Source organism: Arachis hypogaea, chromosome 13, assembly GCF_003086295.3.
Source record: "Arachis hypogaea cultivar Tifrunner chromosome 13, arahy.Tifrunner.gnm2.J5K5, whole genome shotgun sequence".
NCBI classification, from domain to species: Eukaryota; Viridiplantae; Streptophyta; class Magnoliopsida; order Fabales; family Fabaceae; genus Arachis; species Arachis hypogaea.
In genome coordinates this window covers 93296561-93321937 of record NC_092048.1, presented here as the reverse complement: position 1 = coordinate 93321937, position 25377 = coordinate 93296561, and the positions used below count along the sequence as shown (strand labels likewise).

The window sequence follows — 25377 nt, the reverse complement described above, 5'->3', positions numbered from 1 at the left end:
ATTAAAAAATGGCCGTTTCTATTGGTTCGCCGGTTTATCGTGGGTTCAACCGGTTTCTTTGTAGGTTTTTTGCCTAACGGTTTTCTGTGTTAAAAGGACTGGCTAGAGGATCTGTTTCTGATTAATCAATGTTCTGAAAATCGGACCGAATTGATCGGTCAAACCAGTTCAATCAAAAATTGGCACAAAAAACGGTCCAATCTCCAAACCGTTCAAAAATCGGCCAGTTGGACCGAACTGAAAATTAGGGATAAAAACAGGCCAGGACAGGACAGGACTTTGCTCCTAACAGGCCTGGCATGTCATGTAGTTACTTGGCCTGAGCCTGACCTGCAACCTGTTATAGGTTTTTTATAAAGTAATAGGTCTGGCCTGTTATTCAGCCTAGCTTGTTCTGAAGCCTGTTAAAAGACCTGATAATTTTTTTTACAAAAATAAAAATATCATTTTAAAAAAATTATTTTTTAATAAAAATATTTATATGTAATATGTCATATTTAATATTTACAAGAATTTTTAATCTTTTAAAATATTTAAAATATACAAAAATATTTATAATAAAATATAATAAATTTAAAATATCTCATAATTTTGTTAATAATAAAAACTTATTTATATATTTAATTATGTTTTAACAGACTCAGACAGGTCTGACAGGCCAATAAAGCTAATTAGTGAGCCTGGACCTAACCTATTAACATATTAAGGTTTTTAAAAGAGTTTGAGCCTGTGCCTCTTTTATAACAGGCTATGTCAGGCCAGGCTGCAGCCCCTGGCAGGCCGCCTGGCCTTTTTCCACCCCTACTAAAACCGACTGGTTTTTGTAAAACTGCGTCATTTTCATTATTTAAAAAAAAATCCTCCACCCCACTCGAGTCCCTCACCCGGTTAAACCCCCTCCCCCCACACCTCTCCTATTATTTGAAACATTCTATTTTTAAGAATTTGGTTTAATTTAAATCATTAATATTTTTTATTATTTTCAAAAATTATATTTAATTATTTACAAATACATATATCTGTAAACGAGATATATAAAAATTAAAAAACTACATATATCTTGTTTTATACGGTAAACGAGATACGTGCAAAATTATATCATTTACAGTGTAAACGAGATAATGGAGGGGTTTTATTTCGGTAAATATTTTTAAAATTATTTATTTCAGTAATTATTATAATTAATTTATTTATTAAAATAAAAAATTCTGATTTTGTAATATATTTTTTTTAACTTTTTAGTACTATATTTCTATTAATTTAAATAAATTTGTAGTTTTTGTAAATATAATAGATTTTGATTTTAATCCCTATCAATTTTTTCGTTAATTTAACTCCAAAAGTTATGCTAGTTATCATAGCATTGGCTTATTATTCTTTTATTAAAGCATGAATTATGTATAACTTTGTTGCTAATATTTGGTTCAAATTCAATGAATGATGATTGGATTGAATGAAGCTCAGAGAAATTGGGGATCCCAACTTCACCACCTTACCTCTTCCTAGTGTCCAAGTCTCGCAACAACAAGAATGTGTCCTTTTTGGGTGGTGTTAGCTTTGCCTCTGGAGATGCTGGAATATTTAGTGATAAAACAGATGAAATTTCTGTAAGTTCGTTCAATCTTTCTTATTCCTTTTTTGGATTGTTTTTTTTTTTTTTCTCCCTTTGTTTTACCCTGTTCATACATTGTTATATGTTGAAAATAATGGGACTTAGCTAGGATTACTACATTAGGAATTGAATAGTCTAGAAACTTGTTTGGGTGAGCTTTTAAAAAAAAGATCTTTTTTAGAGTTATTTTTTTTTAAAAGATCTTATAGAGAAGTAAAAGTAATTTTATGTTTGGATATCTCATGTAAAAAAATCTTTTTATCAATCAATTATATTTGGGTATAACAATATAAAAGTACTTTTTTGTTTATTTATTACATGAAAAACATCTCTTTTTTAAGGAAAAAAGATCTTTTAAAATAAGATGTAAATTACAGCTTCTCAAAAAAGATCTTTTTTTATTTTACTAGTACTTTTACTTTTACTACTAGAAATTTGACAAATACGTTAAAAAATAAAAAAAAAATCTTTTTCATTAAAAAAAGATTTTTTTTAACAAAATAATGACGCCCAAACATGCACTAGATTGAAGATCCAAATATCATTAATATCAGTTTTTGTAATTTCTGTTTGGTAGTTAAAGGACTTGAAAGAGACATTCATACAATCCAATTTATTTTTCATTTTCCACAAACTCAAGCTCTCCCAATTGAGCTATCCCCGCACGTTGATATTTGTTGCATTCAATGTTAAATAGAAGTGTATAAGTAAGTTATTCCCATTAAAGGAGAGAGAATATATAATAGGAAAATTATCCCGTATACCGTGTACGACAATGGAATATGATATTACTTAGTACAGGTAAGTTGGAATTTGGATTCTCTAAATTTTAAATTTATATTTTAGAGGGTAAAGTGTAATCTTCTATTTTTAAATGGTTTTTTTTTTATATTTATTTTTGGTTCCATCTATAAAATAAATGGTGAAAGATCATATTTTATTCTCTAAAGTGAAATTTAAATTTTAGAGAATCTAAATCCAATAAGGTGTGAGTTATAATTTGTCTTAAAGTTAGGTTTGAAATTACTAAAATCACCTCTAAAGTAGCATTGAAAAGTCAAATTTGGGTAGTTAAATTAAAACTTGGAAACCATTATAATAATAATATAATGTGACTAAGAAACGTTGCCTTTTTAAGTATGTTGGGCAATTTCTCCCTAATTGTAAGATGAAATTTTGAAATATCTTATTGTCATCATAAAAATTTTTTTACTTGATGAATTTTTATCATCTATTTACGAATCAATTCTTTTTACATTTATTTATTTAGATATAAATATATCTTTCTTAATTTAACTGCATGTCTTTCACCCAAAAACATTAATTAATAATATTTTAATAAATATTAATGTCTTTCTCAATTTAATATTTTATTAATTTTTAATAAATATTTTTTATTAATAATATTAACAATGTAAATTTCATTATTAATAATATGACCATAATTTAATCTATTATGTGTTAAATAATTCATTGTTATTATTATATGTATCATTCAACGAATGAATTAATATAATAATATTTTTGAGAGATAAATATTTTATAATGTAATATAAATTATTCTTAAGTGTAAAATTATTAAAAAAAGATATTAATAATACAAATCTCTACATATATATAAATAATTTTTTTGAACAAAAGTTAATATATCTTATTTACTAAATTATATATATAAAGAGATATGAACATTAACTTGATTCATAACAATAACTTTTTATGGTTATAATTATCATATATTGTAAATAGAATATTTTTACCAGAAATCTAGTATTAAAATTTCCTTTGATGTGTAAGTATGTATTATGATAATTAACAAAATATTTACTATTGATTTTTGAGCACCTAAGTTCATGGATTTAGTAAAATAGATATTGAGTATAATTTAAGAGGTCTGCCACATATACAAGTCTTTTTGGCTTATAAGTCTTATAAGTTGGCACAAGTCCAACAAAACACACGCATTACACTTTCATATTCAAGAGCAAATAAACGCATATTATTCAACCACTTCCTGTTTTCAAAGCGTGCTACTCACCATGCATTATGAACGACTATTCTTCTTCTTCCTCGAAGAAAATGAGTTTCTTGCCAAATTTGAAGATAATGAAACTTTAGAAATACACCCAAACGATTATAGAAATACACCCAAAGGATTACAGAAATACACTCAAAGGATTATAAAACTACACCCAAAGAATTTAAGAAATACACTCAAAATTCATTGAAGTACACCTTATGCATAATTCAGAACTCTTTCTCTTTCTCCTCCTCATCTTCTGCTGCTTCTTCTTCTTCAAAAATAATTTCAGAACTTGATGTCAAAAAACAATGGAAATCAAGAATAACGAAAAAAAAACAGAGAGAAAAGCACGTAAATGAAGAAGGAGAAAGAGAAGGCAAGAAACGAAAGAAAAGAAGAAGAAGAAGAAGAGGAAGAGGAAGAAGAAACGTGTAGCAAGAAGAAGAAAAAGTTGCAGTGAAAACGTGCAGTAATGATTCGAAACACGTTAATATAAATAACTTGTAAAGACTTATATAAAAAAACGCTTGTATGTAGAGAATTATTTATAATTTAAATTTTTGTTTGTCAATAAAAAATTCATTAACTATCAACAATAAATTTTAGCTTTAGAATCATAATAACTAACTTAAATTGATTGAGTGATTAACTCAATCATCTATTTAAATAAGTATCGATTATTCGAATTTTATCTTAAAATTCGCTTGACTAAAAAATTCATGGATCAAGGCATTAATAGTAAATTTGGGCCTCGCTATAATAGTATTTTTGTACAATCAGATGACAACATATTTTTAGTTCTAATAAATAATAATTACAGTCTCTCAATTACTATGACAAAAAAAAAAAGTCTCTCAAATATTATATCTAATCTATTTTATTTGAATAAAATTAAATATATAAAAAAATTATTATAAATTATTTTATTACTTTTGATACATGTTATCAATATGTGGTAATTGTTTTGTGATTTTCTTTTCTGATAATCTTAAATGAATTAGATAAAAAGAAGAATTAAAAATTTTTACTTATACTTTTTTTTAATTCTATCTATTCTATTATATAAAAATCGGATGTCTGCACTTAATGATGGAGCTGACGTGGCTTGCTCTGGAGAGTGTTTCCCGATTTAATTATTTTAACTAATTCAATACAATTTATTACCATGACTTAATTATATCAGCTAATTGATTTGATTAAATATTTAAATATTAATATAATTTATTATAATATATATTACTTAATTAATTTTATTACATTAATTATAATTTGTTATATTAGTTAATTAATTTATTCATTTATAAAGTCTGAAATAAAATAAATAATTTATTGTTTATTTTAATTGAATTCATTAAATTTAATTCTACATTATATACGAATTAATAATAATTTGTAAATCAATTTATATTATATATGTATTAACAAAATATTATATATATCTTAATGTGTTAATTAAATATTATATACGCACAGAAAAATAAATACAAAGATAATTTACATAATATTAATAATATTATATTAGCACGGTGATTTTTTTGTTTTGATATCGTATAGTATTAATAATGATAATATTATTATATAATATTATATAAACTTTCTAATATTAGTATAAAAAATTGGAAAATTATTCCTTATGGCAATCATTCTTAGTAGAATAGTGTGTCCTTTATATAGTATTGATAATTGTTGCTTAATTTAAAGTAATTGTATGTTAGTATCTTAAATTTATTTTCAATAATGACCTAAATAGATAAATCTAATTGAATTGAATGATTATATAAAAATATTTTATATTATTAATATACTATTTCATTTTTTGGTACAGAATTTTATAGGTAAATTTTATACAAGATTAAGTAATTTTTTATTTTTTTATTTGTTTTATCTATGTTACTTTATTTAATTTTAAGTAGCGTCATATTTACAATTACTGCCAGTATGATATTTTATAAAATATGAAAATCAATTTTTTTATAATTTAAATATCAATGTTTGAATAGAAGAACTTAACAGACTCACAATGAGAGAGAGAGAAAAATTTACCTAGAGAAAAGAAACTCGACATGAGAATGGTGGCGACGGGCTCAACAACGACGGTAACGGGATGAGCAGCGATGATGACATAAGCTGTGAATAGTGACGGACCCAGAAAAATTTAGTAATGGGAACAAAAATATAATAAAATTTAGGTATAGATATTTTTTTTGCTTCCCACGATATTCAACAAGTTAAGGACTAATCCGTCATGAATTTGAATTCCATTTAAGAATCTACAATTGGCCAGCAACGAGTTGCTATACATACGAGACAGAATTCGAACCCTCAATACTTATTTAAGCGGACGACTAAGTTGATCACTTGATCAATCTAAATTGATTTAGATATATTCAAAATTTAAAATTAAAACTATCTAATACATATTGATAAGAACTAGAAATATCACACATCATTATTATAATATTTAAAATAATAAAAATATAATTTCATACACATAGTATAACTAATTTTTAACCAAAATAATTACAGTATATTAATACATAGATAATATATTTTTTTATCTTAAACAATTTTTAAAAAATCACTAATAATTTAAGTTGTATTTAATTAGAAAACTAAGTTTTAATTTAATTATTAATTAATTAACTAATATAATATAATTAATTATCACTAATTTTTGAGTGTATTTATTTATTTTTCATACTAAATCAAATTTAACAATATAATTATTATTATGTGTTAAGTTTAACAAAATATTTTTTAACATAAAATACAAAAGAACTATTTATATTTTATTTTGAGACAAATATAATATAATAAGTGGTATATATATATATTGATTAATTTCTTTAAAAAGTGGTATATATATATATAAGTATTAATTTTTTTAAAAAAAATTTGTGGGAGCAAATGCCCCCTCTATATTAAACGTGGGTTCGTCTCTGGCTGTGAAGGAAGATGGGAGTTGTGAATAGGTAAGCGGCGATGGACTCAACAACAATATGACAGGAGTTATGCGGTATTTTTGTGAAGAAGTCGAGAAGAAGAAGATTTTATGTGAGGATGATTGAGTTTATCTTGCATGGCTATAGAGTATAGAGTGAAGTTATGAATCATGTGTGATGTGAGGCAAATCCTAATTACTAAAAAAGTGTTTATATGTATATATTCGGGGCGGGTACACCCTAAACCCGACGATACCTGTCTTAAGCAAAATCTGTCCCGACTCGAGTCAAGTTATTACCCTTTTCATTCGGGTATAGACGGGTCGGATACCTGCGTATTCGAAAACTCCTCCCAAGTCTAATCACGTATTGATACTCCTTTTATTAAGGATTTATCGCTAGCCAATGGATTGCTATATACACAAGGCGAGATTCTAACTCCTAATAGTTGTTTAAGCGGACGAGTGAGATGATCACTTAACAAACTCAAATTGATTAAGATAAATACTAATTATTTTTAATATTTTAATATTAAAAATTTTAAGAGTTTGATTTTAATTATAACTTTATAAAATATTTATAATAATAATTATTATATATATTATTTAATTTTTTAATAAAATTTTTAATATAATTTTATGTATTATCCCGTACAAGGTACGGGAACATACACTAGTTTATAGGTATAAACTGAAATTTCGTATCTTAAATAATTTGAATTTATTTTTAAGATCACTTGAAGCATGCAAATTCTTTCATTTATATATATATATATATATATAAAATTTTCTATAAAATAATTTTAAGTTTTTCTAATTTTATTTTTCTCGTATTAATTAAGCAAACACAATAATAAAATCTCATCTTACTTTATTAAATATTTTTTTTCTATCTGAAATCTTTGAATAAATCACAAATATGTGATGTTAAAAACTAAAATTTATTAAATATAGACATCATATCTTTAATTTTTATTTTTTTCAAAATTACATATTTTAATACTTAAGGGACCAAAATAAATTTAAAATAGTATACACAAGGATTACCAATTTTAGACACATTATACGAATTTACTGAATTTACTCGAACTGACTCGAGTTTATTCAAATTTAAGTTATTGAGTTTACTTGTTTTATTTATTTAAATTCATAAATTTGTAAGTAAGTATTTAAGAATTAACATGAGAGTTTAACAACTTTAATTTTTATAATCTTTATTTTTTTTTTTTTTTGGTGATAGTGGGGGTCAAAGACCCAACAAAGACAGAAAACTAAATGCCTCTAAACAGAGGGACAGAAGCTATATCGGAGGCTAGAATATGAGAAATTTCACAAGGGGCTGAATCAAAAGTATGGAGACCAAGAGGTAAGTGCTGCCCTTTCTTTGCTAGTTGATCCGCAACAGAGTTAGCTTCGCGAGGCACATTATTCCAGTACACATGAGGGATGCGATTTGCTTGGAGCTTGATTTCCTCAATAAGGGAGGAACAAGAATGAGTAGCTGGACAGCTTTGGGTGATGAACTTTAACGCTGAAGCCGAGTCCGATTCCACAATTACACAAGAAAGATTTAGAGAAGTAGCAATCCGAAGACCATGGACAATCCCCCATAGTTCCGCATGCATGATGGAGCAGCTCCCTAGATTGCAAGAGAAGCCTTTAATGAACCCTCCAAGATAGTTTCTAAAGATCCCACCACAAGCAGCATTATTAGTTATTGCCATATAGGAGCCATCTACATTCAACTTAACAGCATCCTCACTAGGAGGCTTCCAGCTTATTAATCGAGCATGATTGGCATAGGGAGCATTCAGGTGCACTTTAGATCTTGACGAACGGTTGAACTCATCAAACCTTACTCTAATTTGAGCTATAGCCGAGGCCACTGTAGTGGAGTTTCCTTCAAAAATCAGCTTATTTCGAAAAAACCAAAGAGAGGATGTCACCACCCCAAAAAGACATTGCCAATTTCTTGAAGTAGAGAGGTTGGAGCTCAGCCAGTCTTGAAGGTTTGAGCTGAAGAAGCTTTGATTCCATGCCAAAGGCAGCAAGTTATCCCAGACCGCTGATGCAAATGCACAGTCTCTAAGGACATGAAGGGTCGTTTCGCTGTGAATGTTACATCTTGGACATGATGACGCGGTTGAGAGGTGACGTCGTTGTCTTTCCGCATTGGTTAGGATTGCATTATTGGCAACTAACCAAAGAAAGGATCGAACACGTTCGGGACCACACCAACGCCAAACCAGATTGAACGTTCCATTATAGGAAGGAGGAGTGTTGCAAAGTACTTGATAGGATTGTTTGAGATCGAAGGAGCCATCCGATGACAAGTTCCATGCCACATGATCCGGCATCTTCCATGGAGATGGTTGAGAGATGGCAGCAATCTTCTTCACCATATCTTCCGGCAGCCAGCTATTGAGTTTGTTCAAATCCCAATTACCTGAAACATCAAGGAAGTCCATCAATGAACTAGAATACTCTACATAATTAGTTCTTACCTGCAGCACATGCTGATCAAGACTACCCAAATTGGGAACCCAGTTATGTTGCCAAAACTTGATCACAGAGCCATCCCCAATACGCCAGATATGGTTTTGTTTCACATCTGGCCATGACTTGCATATTCCCTTCCACATGTTAGAGCTATTAGGCTTTCGCTCAACATTAGGAATGATATCCTTCCCGGCTTTATATTTGGATCGGAGCACAGTGGCCCATAAAGAATCTCTTTTCTCAACTAGCCCCCATCCAGCTTTCATCATGAAAGTATGGTTCATTTTGCTTGCATGTCTAATGCCAAGACCTCCCGCTTTCTTGGGTTGACAAACTTTATCCCAATTCATGAGATGAATCTTCTTTGATTGGTCAGTATCGCCCCAAAGAAAACTCCTGCATTTACGATCAATAACATTACAAGTAGAGGCAGGTAATAAAGCAGTTTGCATAGTATAAAGAGGAATAGAAGAAAGGACAGATTTCACCAGGGTAGTTCTGCCTGCAAACGAAAGAGAGGAGGCTTTCCAAGAATTTAGTCTGGAGTTGAGCTTGTTGATGATGTCATTGAAGGTATGCTTGGATACTTTGGAATGTAGAAGAGGAACACCCAAATACTTTCCAAGGTTATCTGTTCTAGCAAATTCAAGAGCTTCACTGATCTCAATTCTAACTTGGTTTCCCACGTTCTTTGAGAAGTACACCCGAGTTTTTTCATTGCTAATTTTCTGGCCAGAGCTGTCACAGAAGGCTTTGAGGCATTTCTTGATAATATCCACTTGTTGGAGATTAGCTTCCGCAAAAAGAATTAAATCATCGGCAAAGCAGAGGTGGGAGAGCTTAGGACCATCCCTGTTCAATTTGATAGGCTTCCAGAACCCATGATCAACAGCAGCATTAACCAGTTGAGAGAGGCGTTCAATACACAGTACAAAAATATATGGTGAAAGGGGGTCGCCTTGGCGAATACCTCTGGATGGAAAGAATTCATCTAATTCTTCACCATTCCAAAGAACTCGCATCCTTGCTGTGGAAATGCATGACATAATGAGCTTGATAATATGATTTGGGAAACCAACCTCCAAAAGAGTATCTCTAACAAAGCTCCATTTGATTCTATCATAAGCTTTTTCCAAGTCAATCTTGATAGCCATCCACCCTTTTGGACCCTTCTTGCTTCTCATTGTATGAATGACTTCCTGAGCAATGATGATATTATCTGAGCTATGTCTGCCAGGGACAAAACTGCACTGTGTGGGTTTGACTAATTTTTCCATGAGATTTCTAATACGGTTAGCAAGGACTTTGGTGACAACTTTGTAGGAGACATTGCATAAACTGATTGGTCTCATTTGCTTGAGGCTAGTGACAGGTTCCACCTTAGGAATAAGAGTAATAAGAGTTTCATTGATCTCTTGAACTTTCTCAGGCTCATGAAAAATACAATGTATAAGTGTACAAAGATCAGACCCGACTTTATCCCATTGGCTCTGATAAAAGACAGCTTGTAAACCATCCCTTCCTGGTGCTTTAAAGCTGCCCATAGCAAAAACCGCCTCTTTAATCTCCATATTAGAAATATCTCATCCCACTCTGTTTCGGTCCTCCTCACAAAGAGTAGGAAAACCATTAGTGAGAACAAAAGGACACTCAGGGAGGCAATCCATATACAAGTTAGAGTAAAAAGAAAAGGCCATACTCTCCAAAGTATTCTTATCAGTAATTAAATTACCACCATCATCTAGAAGAGAACGAACTTTATTCTTCCTCCGCCTAACCATAGTTGAGCCATGAAAGAATTTTGTATTTCTATCTCCAAACTCTATCCACTTGCATCTAGATTTCTGGTACCAAAGGAGCTCTTCATGGGCTAGAACTTCCTCGTAATCCTTCCAAAGTTGCACTTGAAGTTCTTCAAGGAAAGAATTACTGCTGTAACTTAGGCTATTGGTGATGCCCTGAAGTCTTCGCAGGATCTTGCTTTTCTTTTTCCAAATATCCCCAAAAACATTGGAGTTCCATTCTTTAAGAGAATTTTTGAAATTAAGAAGTCCTTCTGTCCAAGAGTTTTCCACATGCCAAGATTGATGAACTAACTCATTAAAATTAGGGTGGGATAACCAAGCGGCAATAAATCTGAAAGGCCTCCTTCCTCTGTTGGGAGAAGGATCAGCAGCAAACTTCAAACATATGGGAGAGTGGTCTGATTTGAGAAGGGGAAGGTGCTTCAGATAAGCCTCAGGAAATTTAAGCTGCCAATTAAGATTGCTCAAACCTCTATCAAGTCTCTCTACAAGATTACCTCTCTTCCATGTAAAAGGCCAACCAATGAATCCTAAATCAATCAGACCACAATCCGACACACAATTCTGAAACTCATTGCAAGCACCCGAAATGACTCTAGAAGAGCCGCCCTGCCTTTCATGATCATGTAAAATAGCATTAAAATCACCTAGAAGACACCAAGGTAAAATGGTATTATCAGCCAAAGAACGAATATTACTCCACAAAGATCTCCTGGTAGCTCGTTGAGGACTCCCGTAACAAGCTGAGAGAAGCCAAGAATCTGAATTGTTGCAAGAGACTTGAAGATGAACTAGTTGATGACTATAATCCAGAACAACAACATCCCAAATACCTGCATCCCATAAACACCAAATACCCCCAGAATGTCCAATGGCTTCAACAATAAAAGACCCGTCAAAGCCCATCTTATCTCTGATTTTCTTCCCTTTCATACCACTCACATGGGTTTCAAGCAAGATAATAAAATGAGCATCATATTCCTTTCGCATATCTCTAATAAGAGAATGAAAAGACTTACCTCCAGCACCCCGACAATTCCAACAAATAATATTCATCATAACAAAAACATGGAGAGGGTCATTGAGGACCGAGATTAATTTCTGGGTTGAGTCCCAAGTACCAAACCAGCGCTTTCATGAGAAGACTTCCCATCCTTCAATTGATTCTTACTTGGATTCTCCAAGGTTGGACTTGTTTGTTTATTGGAATTTAAAGCCACGCCACTCCCTGGGTCTGGCGGTCTCATCGAAGAAGAGGGATTTTGAATTAAAAAATTATTTCTTACCTCATGAGCTTCAAGAGGTGATTGCATCCGTTTGGAGATTTCAAAAGCTTCTCTTTGATCATCTTGGAGGCACCGCATATGTTCCAACATCACCAACTCCATAGCTTCCATTTCGGAATTCTTCTTGTTGTGAATCACTAAGGAAGCTTCGTTGATATGCTCTTTAGCTTTGGGTAAGGATTGTTCCAACATTTTGGCTTTCAATTTGTTACCTTTTTCATTGGGCTTAAGCCCAATTAGCCCATGATTTGGTTTTTTAATTCCTTGAGGGTTTTTTCCAGCACCTTGTTTCAGGATCTTCTTGTATATGGGTTGGATTTTTTCAACATTGTTATGGGCCTTGGCAGCTTGAAGCCCATCTTGTGTGTTATTAATTGATTTTTCACTATCAACATGCATAGCATGTACTTCCACATCATGCGGATTTTCCTCATATAAGATATTATAGCGTGATCCTCTTCCTTCCTCTATACTTTCAACAATATCTTCAGGTGCTAATTTTTCGCCTCTATTAATTTCATGAATATTCCCTCCTTTTCCATTAGAACTAATTGCCTTTTTCTTTTTATTTTGTCTTCTCACCATCATCCAAGGGCCAAAATTTGGGAGATTTTGATTAGGCCGAGTATCATGCTGAATCCCAAAATCCGTGGAACTTCCATTTTGATTATCATCAATTGCTTGATTGTCGCCTGAATCTGTTTTCTGGTCGGTGTTTTCCACCTTCTGTGTCTCCACCTGTTCCACCACCGTCTCACCACATTGGTCCATACGGTGTCCATATCTGCCGCAATTGAAACAAATCTGGTAGAGCCCTTCATACTCAATGTTTAACTCACTACCCAACACCGAAATACGTGGTACAAGTTGTTTTGCCAGATCAATCTCAACACAGATGCGAGCAAATCGTCCTCTAGAGTGGATGGAAGTAGTACGATCAATTTTGAGCATTTGACCAATGGCCGACCCCACACGCCACAAGAATCGGGGATTATAAAGTTCGATTGGAAGATTAGGAATACGAATCCATGCTGCAATTTTTTTAACTTGATTCTCAGAATTCAGAAAGAACGGCCTCCATCGTTGCACAATGAGGTAATGCCCGGCAATCATCCATGGCCCCTCTAACAGCGCGTGCGAGTAATCTGCCTCATCTGAAAAATGAACAAGAAAATAATCACGATCCATGTCAATCACATTTATATTACCTTTCTTGGCCCAATCCCTTCGGAGACGTTGTTCAATGAATCCCAATCCCACACGTTTGCCTAGGACTTTGACGATGAGCGCATTGCGCCAAGGCTTGCACCATTCATCAAACTCTTCTTTCGACACTGGAATCGTAGGGCAAGGATCAAATGGTTTTTCGCCGAGATCTTCCTTTTCAGCATCAATATACCATTGATCCTTCGGGTTAGGAGCATTCTCATCAATGCCATCCATGGCCATAGTGTCACCTCCCGGACTAAGGCCAGGCGATGTTAGAAGAGACTCTTTATACGAGATTTTTGATAACCTCTCAACGTCGTGTTCTTGCCCAACAATGTCCATGCACTCACTAGGTTGATTTAGATCAACATCATCACGAGTCTTGACTTTCTTAGTGCTACGCTTTTTCAAATCTTCTTCTTGAGTGGAAACCCTAGCAGAGTTTTCTTTAGCCATCTCAGTACACAAAATTTTTGGTACCAGAGTTTTCTAATAATAGCTTAACCTTTTTATAATCTTTATTTACACACACGAGTGTATACACATATATATAAATTATAATACATAAAAAAAAAAAAACAAATCAACAAATTCTATATAGAAAGAATATTTCTTAATTATTAATCTTAAATACACACTTTAATTAAGATAGATCCGTTAGTAAAAAGAAAAAAAGATATGCTAAAAATTAAAATAAAAAAACATGTATTAAACACGTGATATATATTGGAAATAGTTTTAATAAGCTTATGAAAAGGTTTTAATAATAAATAAAAGTTATAAAAAAGGGCTGAGATTTGTAAAATAAAATGGATGACTCAATTAATTTAATGTTAAAAGGTAAAATAATCAATTTAAACTATTTGATGTAATGTTTGAGAAATGACTCAGTTGAAAATAAGAAATAAAAAAAATATATTTAACATAGGAATGCAATTTTTTACATTGTAATGAGAACTGAAATGATTTTTTCTTTCTTTCAATTTTATTTAGTTTGATTCAGTTTGTAATATTTCAGGTATATAGAAATAAAATATTTAAGTAAATTATTTATCTTTTTCATACATAAAGTTACAAAATATGACTAAAGTTTTATATATATATATATATATATATATATATATATATATATATCGTTATTTTGTCAATGAAATATGAAAATTATGTATAAAATAATAAAATTTAAAATTTTACACAAATTAAATAAATTTAGATAAAATAAAAAATAAACCAAAATTAAGAATTTTAACATTATTTTGTATAATTTTTAATAAGCTTTCAATATCATAAAATCCATTATAACACATGTATTTAAAAGGTTAATTTAAAAAAATTAAAAATTAAAAAGAGTACAGTAACAATTAGATTTTTGAAAATATTAACCTTGAATTAATTAGTTTTTAAAGAAAAAAAAGTACTAATTAGGTCCTCTAAAATAACAAATAGTGGATATATATGTCATTTTGTCAATAATAGTACAAAATAAAATAGAATTGTTCATATATTTCGTTATTTACAATGTATGTGTCGTTACTGTCACATGAACATGAAAACGATGTGATTTTGGACCGTGAAACATTTATTATCTTTTGAGTTTTATATATTTTTTTATCAACTCATATTTATTTATCATAAATTTTATTAAAATAAGTGAAATTTCGTTCCAAAGTTATTATTTACATGACTATATCTTTCATAGATAGACACATTAAAATAATTAATTAACAGTATATATAAATATCACTATTAAATTTTAATTGATGAATTAATAGAAGAATATAATATGTCTATTATTTACTATCTTAAAAAATTAAATTAATTAATCTAAAATCAAAATATTTAAAAATTAATTGTCCCTTCACTCAATTAAAAACAAAATCCCACTATGAACTAAGTTCAGCTGAGGACTAGGGAAAAAAATAGTTTTTATTTGTTGTGAGAGAAAATATGGCTTAACAGTTGACAGATGTCATTGTATACGATGCAACAATTTAAGTTGGGTAGATTGAACATTTTTATCCATTCCAAACTGAAAAAGAAAAGAATCCGTTGCAGATTTTTTATGGACTTTTTCACTTTGTTTGGATTGAGGATGAAAAATGAGACGAAAGAAAATAGAAGAAAAGAAAATGAAAGGAAAAGTTTATTTTTTTTTTATGTTATTTGGATGAAGAGAAAATGGATGGAAAGAAAATAGAAGGAAATTTTTCTTTTGTTTGGATGAAAGGAAAAGTAGGAAGAAAGAAAATTATAACCAAGTGAAATTACCTTAGTACCCTTTTCTACTTTATATGTAAATTATATTATACCAATGTATTTAAATTATTTTTTTTATAAAAAAAATTCAATTACATTTCAAAATTTTAACGTGTTATCTTTACTAACAATAATATTTTTTTGAATTTATCTTTTTATGTTGTCTTTTATACTTTGTTTGGATGTAAAATGGAAAATGTGAGAAAAGAAAATAGAAAAAAAGAAAATGAGAAGAAAGAAAATGAAAGAAAAAGTTGATTTTTTTTATATTATTTGGATGAAAAGAAAATGGATGGAAAGAAAGTAAAAAGAATTTTTTTTGTTTGCATAAAAAAATAAAAAGAAAAAAAATTATAACCAAGTAAAATTATATTAATATCTTTATTTATATTATATATAAATTATAATATACTAATATATTTAAATTATTTTTTTAATTAAAAAAGTGTTCCTAATTATAATTTAGAATTTTAACGTATTATTATTATAAATAATAATATTTTTTTAAATTTATTTTTTTTATTTTCTATTAAATATTATAAATTTTGTTTTTAATTTTAATAATGTACATATTAGTAATTTTATTTTTATTTTGGAACTTTCAGCAGTTTCTTTCGCAAGTTGAGAAAGAAAACTTAGATGTAGGTCCCACGCTATTGTTTTTCTTTTCCATCCAATTTCTGTGCTGATCCAATCAAGAGAAAATTCTATTTTTCATCAATTTTCCTTCCTTGAGTTTTCTTTCCTTCTAATTTCCATGGATCCAAACATAGTGTTTATGATTAATGTACACAATATTTTTATTCAATGAATCTTGATCAGATGTATTATTTAATATAAATCTCGATAGTTATAAAACTTGAAATATCATATTCCAAGCAAGTACAATAACATACGTGAACATCTTCCTATATAATAACATGTGATGCACGAATATCGGACACAATATGATACGGAGACATATAAGATAGAAAAAATCTAAGAGGTTAGTATTTTTATTAAAATTTAGTCAACATTTAACCAACAAAAAAAGAGTATGTAATTTACATTATTAGATGTAATTTCACAGTTCACAACATTAAAAATATTAATAATGACTAATTGATGACTACAAATCACAAAATGTACTAGCTTCCCTAACAAATATAAGGTATTTTTAGATAAATTGTAATTATATTTTATATTTTTTTATATTAAAATATATATTATTTTATAATTATGTCCAAGCGTATGATAAACCACTATTTTACGGTTTATTTTGTATTGAATTGAGTGGATTTTATCAATTATTCTTACACTTATTCATATCAATTGCATGGTTTTATAAATTCTTCCTAATTTTGTGCTATAATTGAAAACATGATTCTTTAGCCTTAAAATTGCTAATTTTTAATCTTCTTTTATTACCATTGATGCCGTGATACGTGCATTAAGTGATTTTAGGTTTTCTATGACAGGAATGGCTTAGAGGATGGAAAAGAAGCATGTAAAAGTGGAGGGAACACAAGAAATTGAAGTTTTGAGAAGCTGGCCTTGACGCGCACGCGTGACTGACGCGTACGCATGACCAAGAATTCGTTCAGCGATGCGTACGCGTGGCTGACGCATACGCGTGACGAGCGTCACGTGTCTCAGTTATGAGAAAACGCTGGGGACAATTTTTGGGCTGTTTTTGGCCCAATTTCAAGCCCGAAAATGAAGATTAGAGGCTGCAGAGTGGGACGAATCAGGGGATCCATCATTCACTTTTCATTCATACACACATTAGGTTTAGAGTTTCTTCTTCCAATTTCTCTTTAGGTTTAGGTTTCAGTCTTATTCTAATTTAGTTTTTTCTTACTTTTATCTGTTCTAACACTTTAGTTATCTACTTCCCTTATTAATTCCTTTATTTTGCTAATTTAGTTTATGAGTTCATGTGTTACTCTCAATTTTTATTAATGCAATTTATATTTCATGTTTCTTATTGTTCACTTACTTTGTTATTGTTATTTTTTTGCCTTGGTTAGTCTTAGAATTTTCTATGTCTTGTCAATTTTTTATGTTTTTATTTTATGCCTTCCAAGTGTTTTGATAAAATGTTTGGGTGGATTTTAATTTAGATTTTTATGTTCTTGAGTTAGATTGATTAATGAGTAAAGTATCATTTATGTCCCCAACATTTGGGATAAGTCTCAAACCTATCCCTAACGTTTTAAACGTTCTATTTGTATCCCAAACGTTTGTAAATGTAGTCAATGTTGTCCTACCGTCAAAATGGCAAACATTTCGTTAACGGCGTAGCCTACGTGAACGTTATGTGACACAGTGGCAGTGCATGTGTTGTTACCGTTATTCAATTAAAAAAAACATAAATGTGAAGCAGAGGGTCCTCTTCGAAACCTTGATCCCCAAATCTTTGCTTCTCGTTGCTGCTGCACTGCCTCTGAAGGGCGATTTCGTCTGCGTGAGAAAAGATGGAGCATGAAGCATGCCAATCTAAAGCGACCCAAGGCAGCAAGCAAGCCACACGAAGTAGAAACCTAGCACGTCGAAGGAAGACAACCTGTTACTGTGGGGAACGGCCTGTGCTCGCAACGTCGTTGACGGCAAAAAATCCTGGGCGGAGGTTCTGGGGTTGCGTTAACTTCGATGTGAGCTTTAACCATGTCTTTATTTGTTGTTGAGATATAAGTTTTGACCATCAATGGGTGTGACTCGGCTGTCTCATGTTTTCTCTAGGTTGGAGAAGAATGCGGCTACTTTGTATGGGCAAAACCAGAGGAATATCCCTCACAAGTTTCTAGGTTAAGATTGAAAGTCAGAAATTTGAAGGGCAAACTGGATATGGTGGAGTTCAGGTTCATGGTTGCAGTAGGAGTTGCTTTATTTGGATGGACACTTGCATTGATATTGGTGTTTGAAAAAACAACAGCAACCAAATTTGGGAGACTTTCACTAGAATAATGTTGCTGGTTATGATGAGTTATAGGAGAAAATTGTTAGATAGATAAATTGTGTTCTGTATGTTGGCTTAGAAATAGTAGTGATGCTGAACTAGTTGCTGTTTTGTTGAACTCAATGATATTGTAATGCAATGATGTTTTTGTGAGTTTTGGTTGAAGAAAGGCTGATTTTGTGCAGATGCAATGTTGTTTCAGTGAAAGAGTTGAATGAAATGAAGTTTTACGTTTTGCAATCTACTTAAATCAAGCAAGTCAATAGGATGGGAACAATCATTTTTGTAACATATTACTTAATGATTAACCATAAAGCTGTCATTGGATACAAGCACAAAAGATTGGAAGCAAAATAACAAAACAAGAGGAACACAGTTTGCTCCACAATAATGGTCTGCAATAACAAACTATTGTCTTAAAACTAGTTTCCAGACATTATAAAGATACTAAACAGAAATTCTTTACTCATAAAACATTAGCCTTAAAATATAAAACAGCACACATCATAGTCGTCACATCTTTTTCCATGCTTTGGGAGGTGTCCTAGCCATGAACTTCAGTTGGGATTTGCTGATGTTCTTCGATGGGCTTGGCAGCACCCTCAGATTTGTGGTGGACGGAGTCAACTTAGCCTTTTTTGAAATAGCTTGAGAGTGTTGGGAACTCACATCAGTGGCAGATGATTTTCTCTTTGGCCTTGTGACTGTGGTCTTCTTTGAAGCAGCTTGGGATTGCTTAGAACCCTGGCTGGAGATAGTGCTTGAGATAGTGCTAGTGCTAGAGATGATTCTGGAAGCTCTTCTTGTGGATCCAGCTACTTTATTTGCCTAGTAAACAGCCACAATACCAGAATCTCATATCATAATCTTTAAATACAATTAAAAAAATGAAGCATGAACAAGCGCAAAATCAACTAACAGTGCTTACCGATGCAGTTGCAGCTACTTTGCGCTTCTTTGGACAGGTCCGTTTGTTGTGACCTCTAGCAAAACAATAGGAGCACTTCTGATTCTGCCCTTCGCGAGACACTCTTCCCCTAGTTGGGTTCTCATCTGCAGCTAACTCAGTACAATTCAGACACTAACCCATACACTACAAACACTTCCTCATACAATTCAAACACCAGCATACACTACAAACTAATCCTCATACAATTCAAACACCAGCATAACTAGGGCAGCAAGACTAACACTAATACTAGGTTCAATGAAGTAGCTCCTTAAAACTAAGTTTAGAAATAAGTACCTTCTGTTGGTCAGACATGAAGGTGCAGCTCCTTATCTTGTCATAGCCAAAGTCATCACACAGATTGGTAAGGAACCAGGTCCATGTGTCCTTCGTCTCTGCTTCAACCACTGCATAGGCTATTGGCAACATCTGGTCATTCGGGTCCCAGCCAATAGCGGTGAGAAGCTGACCTCTATATGGTGTCTTGATGAAGCACCCGTCAAGGTAAATTATTGGAGGGCAAACCATAAAGCTCTTCTTGCATGCATCAAGGCACACATAGAGTCTTTGAAACTTTGTCCTTAAATCCACACCAGGTTTTGGTCTCTCAGAAGCAAACTCTGGTGGTCTCTCCACTTGCAACTTCACTATAGAACCCGGGTTAGACCTCAACAATTCATGATAGTAGTCATAGAGCCTCCGATACTGCTCTATGTACGTTCCTTGTAACTCATCAAGAGCAAACTGTTTAACCCGGGCAGCTTTAGACTTAGTCAGCTCTACATTCCACTTGCTGTATGCTTTCTTCATTAGTGTGGAGAGTTTTATCTTTGGATTCTCAGCAATTTTGTTTAGAAAAACCTCGCTCAACCATTTTGCATGCATAATCCCAATTTTCAACTCCCTAGAACAGCTATGCTTGTTGTGGCAGCTGGTTAATTGCCATGTTTGCTCATTCTTCATCTTCCCACAGTAGGCAAACCAGTTGCAACCCTCCACGCAAGTGACCTTCACTCTCCGAAGGTCAACCTTATCAAACCTCAAACCCCTCCCAGTATGTACAGCATAGGCAGTAGCACAATCCTTAAACTCCTCTCTTGATACATAAAGAGTTCCAATCTCCCACTTGTACTCACTCATGTCCTTTAACTGCTTGTGCAAAGGATACCTCTTGGCAACATTGTTATTATCCTCATCATCACCAACAATAGGCACATCAAGAAAATCTTCAGATTCATATCCTTCTTCCTCATCCCCTAAACCTGCAGCAATCTTCTCCTTACCTCTGTCATTGTCACTCCTACTCTCTTTTGCTGCATCTGTTTGGGTTTCAGTTGTGCCAGCCTCGAATGTATCCCCTACCCTGATGTTGACATCAACTAACTCCTCAGCCCCTTCCTTCTCATCATCACTGTCACCAAACACAATCTCAGCAGCACTATCTTCTGAGCAATAACCATTTTTGGAATTAGAACTCCATGAATCACTACTGTCATCTACACCACCTTTGGGAGTATAGTCCTCGTCCTCACTGCCATCACTACCCTCTTCTTTTTCATCTGATTCATCTTTTCCATCTTTCTCACCCACATTTTTTTCCTCCACATTTGGGCCAGAATTCCCCTCCACTGGTCTTGCTGAATGGGCCTCAAATGTTACCATTAGGCCTGGCCCATTAGATCCACCAGCCTGCTCCTGCATGGTAGTTTCAGTACTCCCTAACATGTGTACATCCTTAACCTTTTCATGGATATCACTAGTTTATGAACTACATACAGCTCCACCATATCCTCCCTAACCCCAATATTAGCCATATCCATTGCATCTTTGTCGGTTCGCAGCATCCTTAAGCCTTCTTCTGTACTCTGATCCAGTGATTTGTACCACATTGCTGCAATGTCTTTTTTCAAATACCCTTGTCTGCTCACTATGTCATAAACCTCAATCAGGCTCCACTCATCTTCATTACAGTAGTCTATCACAGTTGTCTCCCAACCCAAATACTTCAAAAGCCCTCCTTCAAGACCAAAGCTTCCATGGTGATAAACTTTCACACTAAAATAACTCATCCTAAACGGCAGACCCTGTTACATCAGATCAGCATAGTGAAACTAGTAAGTTCGTAAGCACAGATTGAGTCACCAAAAACAAGTCAACTCATGCCCTAACTAACATTCGCAACGAACATTTCTCTGGGAATACATAAATTCAAATAAACCCTAAAGTATAAACAATCTCCTATATGACCTTTATTCTTCATCGAACTATTAAATAAAAACCCAAGAAACAAAATTTCTTCCTCGTACATACCTTGTCGAAGGAAACCTCTCTGTCGCCAGACCAAAGGTGTGATCTTTCATGCAACACAAGCAACAACAACCCGCCAACTACCTTGCAGCCCCTCTCTGCGATCACCCTCGAAGAAGTGTCAGACGTGTGTGGTGAGGAGAACCGGACTGGACACACTTGCGTTGAGGTGCTCTGTTTCTTCAACGTTTCGTATTTCCTTCAGTGAATGGTATAATGGGCGCGAAGAGGCAGACATGTCTCTCTAAACTTTTGGGATTACAACCTTAGCGTCCACGTAGGTAATGGCGTTAGCGAAATGTTTACCATTTTGACGGTAGGACAACATTGACTACATTTACAAACGTTTGGGATACAAATAGGACGTTTAAAACGTTAGGGATAGGTTTGAGACTTACCCCAAATGTTGGGGACATAAATGATACTTTACTCTTGATTAATTAGAGACTCTTGAGTTATCAAAATTCTTTTGTTGATTGGTGATTGAAAGTTGCTAGTTGGCTTGAGCCTCACTAAATCTAGTCTTTGATTAGGACTTGTGAACTTAAGTTGATTTTGCTCGCTTGACTTTCCTTCATTTGTTAGAGAATAACTAAGTGAAAGCAATTTACATTTACCATCACAATTGACAATGATAATGAGGATAGAATTTCTAATTCTCTTTCCTTGCTAAGAACTTTCTTAGTTATTAGTTTATTTTCTTACCATTTTACTTTCTTGTTTCTTATTACAAAACCCAAAAAATATAATTTTTCATAGCCAATAATAAAATACACTTCCCTGCAATTCCTTGAGAGACGATCCAAGATTTAAATACTTCAGTTAATTTTATTGGGTTTGTATTTGTGACAAACAATTTAAATGTTGACCGAAGATAATTTGTTGGTTTAGAATTATACTTGCAACGCAATATTTTTGTAAAATTCTTTATCGATAATTTTCCTCTGTCAGCGTGTCCAAAAAATATTTTGTATTCTTATTTTTTATTAAGATACACGCATTCGAATGAATATTATGTTTGAAATGTGTTCGACAAACAAAACGATAACAAAATATTCTTACTTCATAGATAATAATAAAACTATTTTTTAAATAACACGGAGTTAGAATTTTATACTTAATAAAAAATTATAGAATCTCTCATGATAAAAAGGATTAAATGTTGGTTAAAAAACAAATATCTAAAGACGATCTTGTTCTTCTTTATGATGATGTCTCAAAATAGGCCATCCCCACTTGATTATTATTATTATTAAAGTAATACTATGAAATTATCATTTTTAAAATTATTTTATTTATCTTCATTTTATAAATTATAAATTATAAATCCTTCAAAAAAGTAAAAAATATGTAGAATTAAAAAAAAAAAGCGACTAATATTATTGATTAACTAAAAGTTAATTCCCTATACTTTTCATTATTTATTTATTTATTATTATTATTATTATTATTATTATTATTATTATTATTATTATTATTATTATCCAGAGGTAAAACATACCTTTGCCAAATCAAGTGGACTATTACATCAAAGTGCAAGGGCAATTGACCTAACAAATAGGAGGACCTGCACCTCAGTGTCATCTCTCGAAATCCATCTTCGTTTTTGTGATTGGAAGCAACGATCTCTTTGGTTACTTCAACTCAGAATCTTTAAAATAAAAGCACCCCTCAACAATACGTTGATTCCATGACTTCCTCCCTAAAACTGCAACTACAGGTTAAAAAAAAAAGAAAAAAAAATCTATTTGAATTTAATTCTAATGTGTCGTCTATTTTAGCTCCCACTTTTAGTCATACATTGATCTTATAAATAATTGTATATAATTGGATGCTTAAAACTGTTTTTGAGTGAAAATGTACTAAACCATGCTTATGATCAGAGGATTATAAAAAAAAAACAGTTAAATAAGTTTTTTTTTTTTTCTGGTCTTTATAAGAAAATTGGTTTTGATTAAGAAAAATTAGACGTTATCTAATTTAGACATGGCAAATTAAAATTGGCATGACAAAATATAGTTTACCAATATTTAACCGCCAAATAATCACTTAAACACAGTAAACAAACAACAAAGAATAAAATAGATCATTTTTAGATTTTATTGGGATCAACTCTTATCTTGTATGCATTTTATTATTTTTGATTTGGTATTTATTTGGCAGAGATTATACTAGCAAGGTGCAAGAAAATTTGAAATTGCGGGAATTGGTGCAATTGGATGTTGCCCTTCAAACAGGCTTAAAACAGAATGCTTCTGGGAAGCCAATTATTGGGCACTTAAATATGGATTTGGATCTTCTAAAATTTTTATTTCATTTTAGAGAGCAAAGTGTGATTTTCTACTCTTGAATAGTTTTTCTTTTATATTTATTTTTGGTCTCACTTATGAAATTAATGGTGAGAGATCACACTTTATTCTTTAAACTCTAAAATAAAATTCAAACTTTAGAAGATCCAAATCCCTTAAATATAATGAAGATCTTAAAACCTTGTTGAAGAATTGGCAATTGGAGAAAAAGGACATAAGATACTCCTATTTCGATACTTACGCTGCTATCCAAGATCTCATTCAGAGCCCAATTTCTTATGGTATTGTTATCACATGCATACTTATAAATCATAATGATAAAAAAAAAAAAAAGGTCACATTGCATATATATATTTTTTAGTATAATTAGCATATATACTGGTAGTTAGGATTAGGACATTAGAAAAATACCTACAAAATTTGTTTTATATAATTTCAATCTTTTTCTTAAAAAAAAAATAAATTAATAATAAAATAAGAGAACTAAACAACACAAAACAACAGTAACCACAATTAATACTTATTGGCTCTTAATCATTTCCACAAATTTAATGAGTATTTATTTAAATTCTATGTCATATCAAGTAACCAAAATTAATACTTATTGGTTCTTAATCATTTTCACAAATTTAATGAGTATTTATTTAAATTCTATGTCATATCAAATCAATTCTAAATTTTGTAAATTTTCTTAGATTGATTTATATAGTAAGATATCAGAATTTAACTGCTTGATAGATAAAATTTATCATGTAAAAAATTATTCAATTGTTTAAGTCAACAAAACCTACGCTAAATATAAACATATATATATATATAATCTTAAGCTTTCTTTTTAAAAGACACTTCAATTTCTAACTCATTAAAAAAAGATACTGAAGCAATCTTGAATGAATTTTGGTCGAAAAATGTAAAATTCTACAAATTGTATGAATTTGTAAATTTTCATTCTAGACCCCATTTAAAAAAAATAATGTTCCAAAAATTTAAAAAATATTTAGATTTAATCCCTATGTTTCATTTTTAAGAGAGTTCATATGTGCCATTTTTAGGATTTACAGAAATAAAAACTACTTATGAAATTGGTAAGCTGAATGCTGAGTTTTCATATCTCCCAATTTCTATTGTTTGTTCCAATAGACAAAACCAGCTTTTTTAGAATTCTGTCCATCCTACCGAAGTTGCTACTCGCATCTTTGTCTTTACTACTTTGAATCAGTGTTATACATATACTTCTCTATTATGA

At 31.6% G+C, this 25377-nt stretch overlaps 1 pseudogene; it reads left to right on the top strand.

The window, feature by feature from the left end:
- Positions 1–8: 8 nt before the first annotated feature.
- On the top strand, positions 9–25377 carry LOC112735138 (GDSL esterase/lipase At5g55050-like; annotated as a pseudogene).